At 41.8% G+C, this 14,649-nt stretch overlaps 1 pseudogene; it reads left to right on the top strand.

Annotated features, from left to right (window-relative positions):
- The first annotated feature begins 5,765 nt into the window (after positions 1-5,765).
- On the top strand, positions 5,766-11,179 carry LOC123848917 (immunity-related GTPase family M protein-like; annotated as a pseudogene).
- Positions 11,180-14,649: the final 3,470 nt, after the last annotated feature.

The raw sequence follows: 14,649 nt of genomic DNA, 5'->3' as shown, positions 1-14,649 counted from the left end.
AATCTTAAAAAATAATAGAGAAAGCACCTTAGGAAAAAGGGAGAGAGAGGTCTTGGGTTTACCTCACTGCAGATGAGGTCTATGCCCCAAGAGGTAGAGGAGCTGGATGTCTTCTATGGGTAAGAGATCTATGGAATGGATGGGAGATCAATAAGTGAGAGAGCAGAGGAAAGAATTCCCCTTGAAGAGAACAACCATTACGGACGAGATCACATGGGTTTATAAATGAGGGCACATTTGGAGAAGGTGTTGTGAGATAAGTGAAAGACACCCAGTGAAATTTGAATTTCAGATAAACAAAAAATAACATTTTTTGTATAAGTATTTCCAAACATGCTATCAAGGTGGGCATTCTGTATTTATTTGCTAAGTCTGACAACCTTAGTGTGGGAGAGTGGAGCATGGAGCGTTGAAGAGGAGGCTGTTGGGTAGGGACGGGACAAGATAATACAGCACCTGCCATGTCATGCTAAAAATTCTTGGACTTTACTGGATGGGAAGGACAAAACGTTTTGGGCAAGCAAGTGACACAGTAAAATATATCATTTAGGAAGATGATTCTGCAGGCATTGTGAAGGGTAAATTGGAAAGTTGAGAGTTGAAGGACAGGAGAAATGCCTGGAGCTAGAATACGGAGGTATAAATATTAAGGGCATTTTGGTAAGAGAATCAACATGATCTCGTGATCTGTTGAATTTGGGGATGTGAGAGAAGGAAGAGGCAGAGAGGACTGAGAGCTCCACACTCATGATCAGGCATCTCTTGTTGTGTTTAGTTGAAATCTGGATTGAGGAGGAGGAGGCAGGGGTGGAGGCTTGGGGATAGGTAGTCCACAGGGCGACTTCTGCTTAAAAAAATTGAGGACTCTGAGAACATCTTTGTAGAAGAGCCAGCAAACAATGGGGAATGTAGACCTGAAGTTCAAGGCAAGTCCAGGTCAAGAAAAAGACTTGCCTCAAGCAGGAGAAAGACATCATGAAATAACAGCTTCAGGAAGCATCATCCAAGAGTGTTGGAGATGGACTGAAGAGTATAGATGCTGGGGTCATGAAGAGAAGCTTGCATGTTGATGTACAGTTGCTTGAGGTGCAGTAATAATGTAAACGTGGGAATGGAGAGATAGGGGTGAAACCAAGATCCACTTGGCATTAGATTTGACATTAGAAGCAGTTGGGGAGGGGCGCCTGGGTGGCTCAGTCATTAAGCATCTGCCTTCTGCTTGGGTTGTGATCCCAGGGTCCTGGGATGGAGCCCTGCATCAGGCTCCCTGCTCAGCAGGAAGCCTGCTTCTCCCTCTCCCACTCCCCCTGCTTGTGTTCCCTCTCTCGCTGTGTCTCTCTCTGTCAGATAAATAAATAAAATCTTAAAAAAAAAAAAAAGAAGCAGTTGGGGACAGATGAGAAAGGGAGGAGACAGAGGTGCCTTTGATTCTGTGAGCAAGGGAGACTGGGCTGTAGAAATGCCCCGTTCGTGACAGCAAGGGCTAAGTGAGACTAGTGCTGAAGTTAGGGAGACAGGTTCCACCTTGCGTTCACTGAGTTTCAGATTGCTTATAGGACATCTCAGCTAAGGTGTCTTGCTGGTGGATGCAATATATAAATTATACACCAGGGCTGAGCTTACAGATTTTGCCAAGATGTAAAATCACAAGTGATTGGTATTTCCGAAGCTATGAATATGGAGTGGCAGTCTTAGCTCTCAGAGGTGCTGTGAAATCCTTGAAAAGAAATGCAAATTTGAGTGTTTTAGTAGAAAAAATGCCATTCACGCTCCAAATTGGTTGTGCAGAAAAAAATCCAATAAATTAATTTGGTTCATTACTAATTAGTTTTTCTCTCCTGAATGCTTATATGCTAGTAAGTGAGAAAACAAACTAATTAAATGTCCAATGTGGTTTAAATTTAGCCCAGCTGAGTAATGTAAAGAGCTCCATCCAGAAATTTCCTGGACCCCTCCGAATACAAAGCTCAAGCTCTCAAAGGCCCTCCATCTCCTCCTGTTTCTCTCACTAAGGTGGTGGGCAGGAGGTGAGGAAGGGGACTTCGGTCTCGTGTGGGTCCTTGGATTGTTCTGGCAGGTGGCCCGTGTTGTCTGGGGGGCATCCTCCCGCCCTCCTGCTGTGTGTTCTGCTGACCTCAGAGGCTAAATTCTGAGGCAGGTGACCAGAGATGGGGGGAGAATAAAGAAAGTGCATTGTAAAGAAACCCAAGGGGAAAGAGGAAGGAAATAAGCAGGAGTGGGTGACCGGTGGCAGCATCTGCCACAGGGATGAAGCTAAGAAAAAGTCAGGTTTCAACCAGTCAGAACAATGATCTCTTCTCTACATAATATAGGAAGTTGTCTTTTCTTTTCTTTTTTAAAGATTTTTTTTTTTAAAGATTTTATTTATTTATTTAACAGAGAGAGATACAGCAAGAGAGGGAACACAAGCAGGGGGAGTGGGAGAGGGAGAAGCAGGCTCCCCGCAGAGCAGGGAGCCCGATGTGGGGCTCGATCCCAGGACCCTGGGATCATGACCTGAGCCGAAGGCATACGCTTAACTGACTGAGCCACCCAGGCGCCCTTAAAGATTTTATTTATTTATTTGAGAGAGAGAGAATGAGAGACAGCATGAGAGGGAGGAGGGTCAGAGGAAGAAGCAGACTCCCTGCCGAGCAGGGAGCCCGATGCGGGACTCGATCCCAGGACTCCAGGATCATGACCTGAGCCGAAGGCAGTCGCTTAACCAACTGAGCCACCCAGGCGCCCGGAAGTTGTCTTTTTAACCCACGTGCATGGGGCCCATTCAGAGTAACGTTTGTCTAAGAGTCGGCTCTTGAAGGTCTTCACACAACTGTGTACTTAACACAGTGATTGGACTCAAATAAAGCACCTGGTAAGAAGAGCCAGGTTCAGGTATTAGTGGTCATAGAGGCCATCGTGGGGTAAGGTGGTGAAAACGATTGTTGATTCAAAAGAGGTTTTGTAAAGGCTAAGGTGTTTTTTATAAATACTTGGCTGAAAGCCTAGCTCAGGGCATTGGACAAGTCAAGGCAATGGGGTATATAAGTTTAGTACAGACTTATTGTTATAGAAGTCTCTGATTTAAATGGTGGAACTGGCACCTCTCTGCATGATTAGATTATATCAAATGATATGATATTCAGTGGTCCTCATGGAGTCTGGGAAAGAAGAAAATGAATAACAAGAATTGGCCAGTGTTTATCCAGTACTGCTCGAGGTCAGGCTTCCAGTGCATTCTACCTGTGTGTGCCGGATTATCTGCTGTAATCTCAGCATTCCCACCTCCTTTTCTATACTCCCCTCTGCATTGCAGGGCAGACACCTGGGATCCTGTTTTCCAGGAGCCCTTTCCTCTTACAGTTCCAGATGAGATTCTTCCAACGTGCACAAAATTTGCAAATGTCTTTCTCTGGTGGGAGTTGTAAGCCGATGTCTGGCCAGATGACAGACATAAGGTTTGCAGAGTTTTTCAGGTGCATTCCGGGGAATCACATGCTTCTAGCCATAGCTCTCCTGACTTTAGATTCCCCAGCTCTTCCAATGGTTGTATAGGCCTCTAATTCCCTGCAGTAAAACTCCTCTGCATGGGGAGGTTCTATTTCTCTGATGGAACCAGAGAGAGGCACTGGGGCTGTGGCAACCCTCAGAAATATCAACTTCCTTTTCTTTAATTATGAATACTACTAATAATTTAATTGTTAATATTACTTCCCAGCTACATTGATGCCAAGAAGGGGATACCTGAGCACCTTAGGTCCAACTCACTTAAAAGCAGACTTCGACATGAGTGCTTGGGAGCACCTGTCTATTTGGGAACTAGCTCCGGGGTACACAAGTGAAGAAGTGGGGCAAATGCGGCAGGAAGCGAGAGAAGCTCCAGAAGGGCATGGCAGTGAGGGAATTACTTCTGTGGACAGCTGAGCTTAATCCTACTTGGGTCCATTTGAGGAATTACGTAGAATGCCCCTCAGAAGCGTTCCACCAGGGTTTGGGTTAAGATGGAGTCTCTATCCACAGCCAGCAGCCCTTCACTGACAGAGGGTTACCTCTGGGAATGGCCTTACATCCCCTGTACTTTTGAGCTGTCCAGCTCACAGGTAGAGAAATCCTCCCTTAGGATAGAGAAAGCCCTCAGGCCAAGAAGCAGAGATTTGGAAGCGCCAGAAGCGGGAAGGTGGCTTTTCTAAATCTGTGGCACTGTTGTCCAGTGGCCGTGGTCGTGTCGGCACGTGGCTTCCCTGTTAGGTCATCCAGCCTCTCTTTTCTGCTTTGCTGCAGTGACAGGAGCAGAAATCTGAATGCAGAAACATGAGAGAGGTGTGGATGTAGACAAAACGCCCAGGGAGTATGAAGGCAAGCAGCAAAACTGGCTAGAATTGAGCTGGTTGGGGCGCCTGGGTGGCTCAGTCTGTTAAACGGTTGCCTTCAGCTCAGGTCGTGGTCCCAGGGTCCTGGAATCAAGCTCACGAGGGGCTTCCTGCTCAGCAGGGAGCCTGCCTCTCTCCCTGCTCCTCCCTCTGCCCCCCCCATGCTTTCTTTCTCTCTCTCAAATAAATAAATAAAATCTTAAAGAAAAAAAAAAAGAATTGAGCTGGTGTTATTAGAGGAAATCCACACACCACACTTGTGTTTATTCCCTTCCTCCTTCCCTTCCCCCAACCCTCTCATCTCTCTCCTCCTCTTCCTCCTCCTCTTCTTCCTGTAACAGATTTGATTTTGGTTTAATTCATCTTTCAGATAATACCTACCACAAAGTTTAAGAAATTAATTCAGTCATTTTTAAAGAATTTAGCCTGAGAGTTCCCACAGAATAAAACAAGATACCTTCTTCTAAATGACCTGTCTCCAGATTGCCTTTCCCCCCAGCCCTGGGCTGTAGCAAAAGCAATCACCTGCCTTCAGCGAATACACACAGAATTGCCCAATAAATATGAGTTGCCATGGAAACCGAGCCAAAAGAGAAGAGAAAGATGAGGCTGAATATTAAGGATTTGTTTGGCCTTAGTGACTTTTTTTCCCCCAGATCTGAAATTGTTGGGTCTATGAAAACGTAAACCACACAGCTCCCTGTCAGAGATAGACTAAGTGAAGCCTAAGCCATCCCTAACTCTTAAGTTTCTGAGCATTTTAGTGCTTTTCACCAGCCCCTCCTATCACTCTTTGCCCCTTTTCCAGGGGCTCATAAAGAGCAATTGCAAATGACCTCTGGGGGCAGCATGTGTTGGTGGGAGTGGCGTGGAGAAAGGGCCAAGGGATTCGGAATCAGACAGACCTGGAGTGTGTGCATCCCAGCTGGGCAGTGGTATTTTCCCAGCAGCGTTTTGACCCTGGAGACTCTTATTCCATACAGCTATCATGACAACTTATTTTGTGAGTAGAAAAGCTCTCATTTTCTTTAAGAGATGAAGAGTGAGTCAAAGTGTTTTTCCTCAGCACATCTTATTGCTCAGATTCAAATCTGAGACTTATTTCCTGTTAATAAGGATAATTTCCTTAGTGCTATAGTTAAAATATTCTGACACAAGTCATTCAGAGGGACAAGAATTCCCATCTATTTCTTCACAGCCCAGACACATCTTTATGGATTTGGAATGAACCAAGGGATGTTATTACCAATGGTCATATTATTATGTCAAGTGTTCTTCCTTGAGATTCCAAGAAGGCAATTTTTACTCAGGCTTGGGGAGGCCTCATGGAGTGAGGTTAGAATCAGAAATTGGGTGTTTGAGTTTCAGATTGTGGAATTAGTTAGCTAAGTAAACATGGACAGGTACTTATTTTTTTTGAGTCTCAATTTCCCTAAAGCCATAGAATAATTTCTAAACGCCTCATTGGATTGTTGCGAGGTTTCCTTATTCCTAACAGAGGCTAACACTCATGTAGCACATATTATGTACTAAGAATTGTGTCATGCCTCACGTAAGAACTCATGGGATCCTCCAACAACCCTATGGGCAGGTACTTATTATTATCCTGATGGGGGAATTGAACGACAGCAGGGGAACGTCTTGTCCAAGGTCACGCAGCTAGCTAAGCAGCCAAGCCAGGATTCAAACTCAGGAAGTGTGGCTCCAGGCTGTTATGGCCACCAGAAAATATTTATTAAGTACTTACTAATGTCCTAGATACTGTGCTAAGCACTTTACAAATAAAGTCTAACTCGTTGCTTCCTAGAAGTCTATGACACAGGGAGTCTATTACTGTCCCCATTGCACAGAGAAGGAAATAGGTTCAGAGCCTAAACTCAAGGGACCTGACCAAAGCCCTATAATTGGCAGGCAGAAACATTCCTTTTTCTCATCATATTTTCCTTCCACCACTTACCTTCCCCTTTCTCTAATTCTTAATATAAATATTGCTTCTTCTGGTAGTCTTCCCTGAGGTCCCACGTAGGCTAAGCTTTCTTTTATAGGTACTTGTAATAAGCTGTGTATTTACCTTTGTAGTAGTGACTATAATCTTGTTCAGTTGTCTTTATGTCACTATTTGGTTAGTATCTGTCTCTCCCACCAGCATAGCCTTCACTGGAGACAGGGACCGCATCTATGTCTGGCTAGCATGGTATTCCTAGCGCCTTGCACACGCTAGGTATGCACCGAATATTTAATACATTAATGCTTCCTTCACCTTCTTGGGTCGATGTTGATAAACATCAGTACATGAACTGGGCAAAGAGAAGAAAGAAATTGCTGAATGAAATGATAAAGAACAATTTCATCCATTCATTCAGTCTTCTACCAGGAGCCTACTGTGTGCCCATATCTGAGCGAAGGAAAATGATATGTGATTCCATTAGGGGATTGTAATCATAACTTAAAAATTGGCTTTCTAAGGCATTTGCTATACTTGAGAGCTCTGACTAAAAGGCTCAGTGATTAGGAAGGAACTCAATAAAATCGAAATAAAGTATTATCTGGGCAGTAATTTCACAGTAAATTTGGTTTAATAAAAATTTCACATGAATCATTGTTAATTGACACTCAAATACTGTGAACTCTTTAGAAGACAAACGTCAAGGAAATAAATGTTATGCATTGCTAATTTTAAATGCACTTGCAATATGGTATCTAATATAAAGGAAGTACTTTTATCTGATTTTTGCAATTTATTATCTTTTCCTGCTTTTCAGGTTGAGGAGGCATTATAGTTGCTCATAAGCTTTTTTCTTGCCTTCTGATATAAAATTCTTACTTTGTTCCTACTAAAGGAGCTCTTTAAGAATAAGGCAAAAATTAATTAATTAAACTATTCTTAAAATGTCTTCACACTTAGAGTCTGATTCATTTAAATCACTTTTAAAAATAAAATTTATTTCTTAGAACAAAATAGAGATTTATAGGGAAATTGTGAACATAGTACAGAGAATTCTCATGCACTCACACTCAGTTTCTCCTATTATTAACGTCTTATATTAGCATGGTAAAATTGTTATAATTAATGAACCAATATTAAAATATTCTTATTAACCAAAGACCATACTTTATTCAGATTTCCTTAGTTTTTGCCAAGTTCCCATCCAGGATACCACACTACATTTTGTCCTCATGTTTTCTTAGGCTCTCCTTGGTTGGGACAGTTTTTCAGCCTTTCCTTGTTGTTGATGACCTGGAATACTTTTAGGAGTAAAGGTATTTTGTAAGATGTCCCTCAGTTGGGAAAGGTCTATTGTTTTTCTCATGATTAGACTGTGATTGTGGGTTATTAGGAGGACAACCAAAGAGGTATACTGCCATTTTTATTATATCATGTCAAGGATACATACTACAACATGGTTTATCAGTCTTGATGTTGACCTTGATCGTCTGGCCGAGGTAGTGTTTGTCAGCTTTCTCCGTGATAGTGACTTTTTTTTTTTTTTTTACCTTTTTCATAATGTATTTTGTAGAAGGAAGTCACTATGAGTCTTCCACACATAAAGAGTGGGAAGTTATACTCCATCAGCTTGAGGGTGGAATGTCTGCACAAATTGTTTGAAATTCTTCTGCATGGGAGATTCTTTCTTTCTTTCTTTCTTTCTTTCTTTCTTTCTTTCTTTCTTTCTTTCTTTCTTTCTTTCTTTCTTTCTTTCTTTTTCTTTCTTTCTTCCTTCTTTCCTCCCTCCCTCCCTCCCTTCCTTCCTTCCATCCTTCCTTTCTTCCTTCCTTTCTTTCGTCCTTTCACCATTTATTTATATTGGTATGGATTCATGGATTTTTATTCTATGCTTTGGGTTATAATCCAACACTAATTATTTTATTGCTTATATTGTCTCTGCTCTGGCCATGGGAGCTCTTTCAGTTGACACCTGTGTCCCTTTAACATATTCCATCATTGTGGGGTCTTTTCTCTCTTCATAAGTTTTTGAAGGACAAGGTCTATGTAAATCTCATTTTGACTCAGCACATTGTGTTTCTGTCCCCATCCCTATCTTTGCCTCCCTCCCTCTCTTTTCCTCTCCTCTTTCTCATTTCTTTATTCATTATGATCTGAAAACAGGAAAGAATATATGATCTCAAATTTTGCTATTTGAAGGTAAATTAATTGTCCTTGGGGCCTAGCCATTGGTTCTCAAATGTTAGTGTGCAAAAAATTAACCTGGAGAGCTTGTTAAAATGGCCAGCCAACATTTTGACTTTTTTATATAAAGGAAGGGGCTGATTAGGATTCTGTGTGTTAACAGGGACCCCCAGGAAATAATAATGGAGTTCTTTGAGGGCTTTGCTTTGGAAAGCAATGAGTCTGAGGGCAGATAGTTGTTCTGATACACACATTTTTTTTCCCTAGTGGTCCGTCATACTATTTGGACATATATACCCACTGTTTGTGATAAAAGGGATATAGATTTGAGGATTTTCCAACACAAAAACTATTTTGCTGTAGGAAAGAACCCTAAAATATTCAAGAATTATGCTCAGAGTTAGTTTTACATTTTAGCATTTGAGTTCATATAAGGTCCCACTTTTTTTCCTGCTCAGTATAAAGTGTTTAGGACCCCACACAGTATTTTAGGTCTGGGAGGGAACTGAGGGATCATCAGCTCTGGTCCTCTCTTCTCCTAGGGCACAGAAAAGAAACTGCGAGTCCTGGAGGATTGGATTGTCCAAGGTCACATGCTTCTTGGTGGTGGAGCTAGGTCTGGAAAAGGTCTTCCCAGAGATTGTTCCTTTGAGACAGACATAACTGAACATAATCGGTTTAGGTAGGTTTTTGTGAAATAGACAATTTTGGATTACTCTTTCTGTTTTTATATTTATATACAACTGCATCTGGGTTTCAGGCTTATAACTTTTGTTAGTTATAAAAGTAGATGATGTAAAATATCAGTGTTGCCCACTTGAAGTTCTCTGTTTAACTATTTTTAAATCAAGTTTTAAAGATATTAAAACTGGCACTTAGTTCTTGGCTTGGCCAAACTTAATCTGAGTCACGTCGGCTTCTACGATAATACAGGCAACTAGATATAGAAGGATTAAGACTTGGAAAGTGAAAGGGTGGGCAAGGTCTCATGGTAGAGGTGTTTCTGGGGAAAACCCTTGTTTAATTAATTAATCAGGCAGGGTTGTGATGACACATACGGAGACACAACTCCTATCCCCTTTAGGATGCTTCTATAAGATGGAACTAACTGGCAGAAGAAAGACCACCTTGATTGAATGTTTTACTGGGTGCCTGAAGCTGTGAGGTAAGAGAACTCTGGACTAGAATTGAGTTTGGCTTTGCCCCTGACTACCTGTGTGACCTTGCTCAGGGCATGTTACTTCTCTTGTCTGCTCAGTTTCGTTATCTGTAAGTTGAGGGGATTGGTTTCCAGTAACACTGTTCATTAACCCTTCATATTTAAAGGTGCCACGATTATGGATTTGTCACCTCTGGACCATCACTAATAAATACCACAAAAAGTAAATTCATTTATCTCTCCCTCTCTCTCTCTCTTTTTTTTTTTTCCATTCTGGAACTTTGATTTGGCTTTCAGAATACTTAGTTATTTATTTATATTTTTTAAGATTCTATTTATTTGAGAGAGAGAGTGAATGAGAGAGAGAGAGAGTGCACAAGCCAGGGAAGAGGCAGAAGGAGAAGGAGAAGTAGACTCTTTGCAGAGCAGGGTGCCCGATGTGGGACTTACTCCCAGGACCCTGGGATCATGACCTGAGCTGAAAGGCAGAAGCTTGACAGACCAAGCCACCCAGAATCTTAGTTATTTGAACTGGGAAAGAGTTTCAGGTCAATCTCTATTGACATTTGTAACTTATTTTATGATCTACTGAAGGCCATTTCATAAATGGAGTGCTCAGGACTGCAGAGCTGGCTGACACCTTTAGGCTGGAAAAGAGATGGTATCTCAAGAGGTATTATTTCCTGTCATGGCCACGTACCAGAGGGCTGTGGGTGTGTGTGTGTGTGTGTGTGAGAGAAAGAGAGAGAGAGAGAGAGAGAGAGAAGAGGTTGTTGAATAGAATTTGGAAGCAGATCCTCTCTATATCTATATTGATAGGTCTATGTCTATTTCTCTCTCTTTCTATACATATCTATTTCTATCTATTCTATATATCTCTACCTCTATAGAGAGAACTATATAGAGATATAGAGATTAGATATAGAAATATTTATTTTTCAGGGAAACTCTCCAGAATGAGGGAGTGTGTGAACCCATCATATTCCTGGTCTCCAGCTTTGACCGCTTATTGCATGACTTCCCAGAGCTTAGGAACTGCTTGCACAGAGACATGTCTGACATCGGGTACCATGGTCTCCTAGAGGACCTGCCTGAAAATAATGAGGTCATTAATGACAAAGCAATCACTTTGCAAGGGCAAATAGACTCAGAGTCTTTGCAGGGAAACTTTGGATTCCAGAATGCAGATGATGGGGACTTTTTGAAAGCTTCCCGCTCACTCTCTGGTGTGGATGATGAATCTCTCCAGGAAGTGGTGCAGAGTATGGGAAAACCCATGGAGGAGTACAAGGCCATTATAAAGTCTCAGGATCTGCACACTGTCCTCACAGGGGACTGGGTATTACCGTGCATGAATTGTAATAGAGCTTCTTACTTATATCCAATCCTGAGCTACATCCCAATCCTAGGTAACACTAGTATCCCCACCTTAGATGGTGGCATCAGGGTCACCTCCTTGAAATAGTTGCTGAGGACACCAAGACCATCCTGAAGAAAATCCTGACAGAAGCCATCATCTGAAAAGTGAGCAGACTCAGCAGACTCCTTCTTGGGGAAAGTCAGGACATCTGGGGTCCTCTCCTCACGCTGTACCCTTCAGAATTCTCAATCAGCTCAATACTTCCACTTTTGTCAGTTCTAAGTTCCTTGAGGTAAATGAGCAGACTAGATCGTTTTTTGAACCTGCATCTCAGCAAATTTCCAAATATGTTCTACTTCTTCTCATTTATTAAATGAGCTGAAATCCAAAGGTGGAAGAAAAGATTGCACAGTGTGACATACAGTCTCATTCTGACATTCCCATATCACTGAACGTCAGCATCATTTTTCCGAGGCCTCTTGGTTTTCCCCTGTTCCTTCACTTCTCACTTCTCAGTCCATGAACTCACAGAGGCATATCTGGAGGCAGAGGAGAGAACATCCTTTGGGATTTTCCCTTTGGGGAAATATGATGGAGAGTGTGTGTTTAGCTGTTCTCCAAGGCCAGTCTGGTGCCCTGTAAAACTCTGCCCTTATAGCTGTCCTCAGCAATTGCCCAAATCATTTGTACCCCAAAAAAGACACAGGGGATGGACTCAAGGACCATTTTACTGGGATTGGAAAATTGTTGAATGGAAAAGCAAATCTGACTATTATAAGTACCAAACACTAACCCCGCCCCCCCGCCCCCCGCCCCGGCCCACACCAAGAGGTCCCATGCTCTTCACAGGCACAGGCTCATGCTGGGCCTGTCATAGGAAGTAGTGCCTGTTAGATTATGTTTGCTGTACAGAAATGTTTGCTCACTTAAATTACCTGCTGTGTTCTGTTATTTGCCAAAGTTATCTCCTATGTTGGTCAAAAGAAACTAAATTTGAGCATCAGCATTAAGGAAACTAACTTACTGTCTATGATCTCACTGTTTATACAGTTAACCCATACTATATAGACTCTATGAAAATTCTCCTAATTGGAAACGATTCCAGACCCTAGATCTAAATTTTTCTCCTTGCTGGGCATGGAGAACCATAAAAAAATGGTTTTTTATTTAAAAAAAGAAATATTTATTTTGTATATTTAAATATAAATCTATACCAATGTTTATAGATAATTATATTACCATTAATATATTTAATAATAAGTATATTAAATATAAACACATATTTCTCCTGCTGGGTTTGATCTATCAATAGATCTATCTATCCCTCTATCATCTAGGTAGCTAGCTAACTAGCTATATCCCAGGAAGAGAAAAACATAAATCAAACAGATGGGAATGCCCCTCTCCAGAATGTGTCATACAAGAAGGTGGGCAAAAATGTTCTGTATTTTCCTGATGTGCTGATGCGATTAACCTATGATGTGATGTGGGCCCGTGGTCAATGGTCAAGAAAGAATTCTTGAGATGTTTTCCATGAAAAAGGTGTTTTTATTAAAGCACAGGGACGGGACCCCTGGGCAGGAAGAGCTGCATGCACTGGGATTGTGAGGAGCATTGGTTATAAACTTTTAAGTTGGTTGAGCATGGGAGGCTAGAGATAAAGGAAGTTTCCAAAAGGATTTTCATATGTTAAAGACTAACAGCGTCCTGGAGCTCTGGCTATTGTCAAACTAAGTTTGCTTTTTGCCTCTAGCAAAGCATTAACTTTAAGGCCGCTGTGAGTTCTTTAAGGAATGTCCTTCTCTGCCTGTCTCTAGTACTTGTATACAGGCTGCTGAGTTAGAAATGTAATTTTATCTACATTTCTTTTGCTTTTGTATTCCTCATCACCGGGGTCTTCTCTCCCTCCCTGCATCTCTGGGTTGTTTGGTCTTTTGTAGTGAAGAACCCAGAGGACATGAGGCAGGAGAAGGAGGGTGGAATGGGATTAAGCCAAGGAAGGAATTTTCCAGGGATCTTGGGTAAGAGAAGCGCAGCAGACAGAATGGCAGACAGATGTGGCTCTGAGAAAAAGTATGCTAAGAAACATGGTCACTGTTTCAGTATTCCCTCTCCATGATTTGTGAAATCCAATGACTTCAAAACTCCTTTTTGCTTCTGGACGCTGTTTTGGACGGCAATGCTGCTTGGTGCTTGGTGACTGACCTACACAATCAATGGCTCAATTAAGTATCACAATAGTTCAACTCTGTGGAGAGAACCCAAGTATGAAGGGGAACTTTGGACTTGATTGTTTTGCTGTCGGAAGTCAGCTTTAAGGCTCCTGATATGATGTTCAAAAGGCTGGGGGTAGTACTCCAGGGGCACAGATCAGAAACCCATGGGGCTGGGGCCTGTCTCTGTGTCTGCCATAGAGAAGGCTCAAAAGACATCTTTTTGGAATGAATGGGGGTGTTGAATAAATAGGAGAATCTGTGTATGCAGGGTCTGGTTTAGGTCACTGATTCCTATCTAGTGAGGGGCATTAAACTAAGGAATGGTTCTCTGAACAAGTCCTGGGAGAATGTGTCCTAAGTTATTTGAGAGGGAGAAAGTAGTAAAATATGTAAGGAGTTGGAATTGAGAAAAATATTAAAATTGTATGGGAAAATAGAGGTGTTGATCATGGAAGTGGGTTTCTTGCAATTTACTCACTTATAGCTTGTATATTCTGAATAGAAAAAAAGAAATGGAAGGTCCTGCCTCTGTGTGAGGTCATCGATTTCATCTGCAAAAAAGGAATAATACTGTCTGTCCTGCAACATTGTCATGAGGACTAGAAGTGATGGATGTTGATGTAAGGAACTGATAGGCCCAGGTATCGTAAAATGTAAAAACAACATATTTTATTATTATAGCTACCATTATAGCAGTGATCAGCCAGTCCCATTTTTCAATTCTTTAACAAACAATACCACCCCTGATCCTATGTCTTTCTAGCAAAGTTTTATCTGGGTTGGTGTACCTACCAGATAAATGCTGTAGGTTGGGGACTCCAGGCTGCCCCGAAGGCACATGCTCTGAGCCCTCCAAACTCCTCCAAACTCCTGGCAGCCTGAAAACCACCAAGCTGGTCCAAGGTCACATTCACAGCTGTGGGAACCGAGTGCCGGAGGCAGTTATGATTTACTGGCTCAGAAAACCAGTTCTCTCCTGAAGCATCTGAGTCAGGGAATTGGTTTTTCTCAGAGCAGGGTGAAAAAAACATTGTTACATGATCGGGATTTCTCTGATCCCCAGAAAAATGCTTACCCTTTTTTTCTTTCTTTTTTCTCGCTCTGCTTGGCTATTTCTCTTCTCACCCTGCCCTACTCCCTTTAGTAATTAGTTTTGGAAAGAAATCACTCACAAAATGATCTAGAAACTCAGATTTAAAAAAAAAAATTCTAGCCAACATGCGTATGTGTGATTCAAAGTTGCTTTAAGCCTACAGAAATTTGTTTGCACAAATTAATAACAACTTTTAATAAACAGACTTTACTGTTCACTGCTAAAAATATTCCAGTCAAGCTTTTAGTTGAAAAGAAAGATATGATAGGAATCTATCCCCATGGCAACAGGACTTTTAAAAGTAGTTTATGTTACAACAGTG

The sequence above is a fragment of the Mirounga angustirostris genome, unplaced genomic scaffold, assembly GCF_029215605.1.
Source record: "Mirounga angustirostris isolate CCGP_5_RB_7025 unplaced genomic scaffold, mMirAng1.0.hap1 SCAF_2, whole genome shotgun sequence".
Classification (NCBI taxonomy): Eukaryota; Metazoa; Chordata; class Mammalia; order Carnivora; family Phocidae; genus Mirounga; species Mirounga angustirostris.
The sequence above is the reverse complement of the archived record's forward strand: the minus strand, read 5'-3'. Positions and strand labels throughout refer to the sequence as shown.